Source organism: Octopus bimaculoides, chromosome 22, assembly GCF_001194135.2.
Source record: "Octopus bimaculoides isolate UCB-OBI-ISO-001 chromosome 22, ASM119413v2, whole genome shotgun sequence".
Lineage (NCBI taxonomy): Eukaryota > Metazoa > Mollusca > Cephalopoda > Octopoda > Octopodidae > Octopus > Octopus bimaculoides.
The window spans coordinates 23,441,951-23,443,734 of NC_069002.1; the positions used below are offsets into that span (position 1 = coordinate 23,441,951).

The 1,784-nt window shown below is 42.4% G+C and overlaps 1 protein-coding gene across 1 annotated transcript in view; it reads left to right on the forward strand.

Moving 5' to 3' along the window:
* LOC106872929 (phosphatidylinositide phosphatase SAC2) overlaps positions 1-1,784 on the forward strand; it is a 701,722-nt gene that overhangs the window by 175,844 nt on the left and 524,094 nt on the right. The gene's annotated exons all lie outside the window — the stretch shown is intronic.

A 1,784-nucleotide genomic window follows, 5' to 3' on the forward strand; every position in this document is an offset into this window, starting at 1 on the left:
TATGTATATGTATGTTTGTATCATCATCATCATCATCATCGATTAACGTCCGCTTTCCATGCTAGCATGAGTTGGACCATTTGACTGAGGACTGGTGAAACCAGATGGCTACACCAGGCTCCAATCTGATTTGGCAGAATTTCTACAGCTGGATGCCCTTCCTAATGCCAACCACTCAGAGAGTGTAGTGGGTGATTTTACGTGTCACCCGCACGAAGGCCAGTCAGGTGGTACTGGCAAGGTCCACACTCAAAATGGTGTATTTTATGTGCCACCCGCACCAGAGCCAGTCCAGGGGCACTGGCAACGATCTCGCTCGAAAATCCTTACACATGTCATGGGCACAAGTGCCAGAAAGGCGACGCTGGGCACAGGTGCCATCCCGATTTTGCTTTCGCTTGCCCCAATAAGTCTTTGCAAGCTGAGTTTCGTGTCCAATGAAGGAGACGACGTTGGCATGGGTGCTAGTTGTCGAATTTAGTTCGATTTCAATTTCACTTGCTTCAAAAGGTCTTTGCAGGCGGGGTTTAGTGTCCAATGAAGGAAAGGTACGCATAAGTGGACTGGCTACACTCCTGGCAGAGGCCTTGGATTTAGGTCTCACTTGGCTTGCTGGGTCTTCTCACGCACAGCATATATATATATAAAGTGTATATATCTATATATATATATATGTATGTATATGTATGTATGTATATATGTATGTGTGTGTGTATATAGTATATGTATGTATACGTGTATGTATGTGTATATGTGTGTGTATATATAATATATGTATATGTATGTATCATGATACTCCATCGGTTATGACGATGAGAGTTCCAATTGATCCAATCAACAGAACAACCTGCTCGTGAAATTTATGTGCAAGTGGCTGAGCACTCCACAGACACATGTACCCTTAATGTAGTTCTTGGAGAGATTCAGTGTGACAAGGCTGGCCCTTTGAAATACAGGTACAACAGAAACAGGAAGAAAGAGTGAGAGAAAGTTGTGGTTAAAGAGTACATCAGGGTTCGCCAGCCACCCTTGCTGAAGCCTTGTTGAGCTTTAGGTGTTTTTACTCAATAAATACTCACAGCACCCGGTCTGGGAATCTAAACTGCGATCCTACGTCTGTGAGTCCGCTGCCCTAACTACTGGGTCATTGCGTCTCCACACACACACATATATATATACATATATACATATCTTTTACTCTATTACTCTTTTACTTGTTTCAGTCATTTGAATGCGGCCATGCTGGAGCGCTGCCTTTAGTCGAGCAAATCAACCCCAGGACTTATTCTTTGTAAGCCTAGTACTTATTCTATTGGTCTCTTTTCCCAAACTGCTAAGTTACAGAGACGTAACTACACCAGCATCAGTTGCCAAGCGATGTTGGGGAGACAAACACAGACACACCAATATACATATATACAACGGGCTTCTTTCAGTTTCCATCTACCAAATCCACTCACAAGGCTTTGGTGGGCCTGAAGTTATAGTAGAAGACATTTGCCCAAGGTGCCACGCAGTGAGAATGAACCCAGAACCATGTGGTTGGTAAGGAAGCTACTTACCACACAGCCACTCCTGCGCCTATATATATATTTATATGTATGCATATACAGATATATACGTATGAATATATATATATGTATATATATATATATATATATATATATATATATATACACACACACACACACACACACACACACACACACACACATATATATATGTGGCCATTGCCAGTACCACCTGACTGGCCTTCATGCGGGTGACATGTAAAATCACCCACT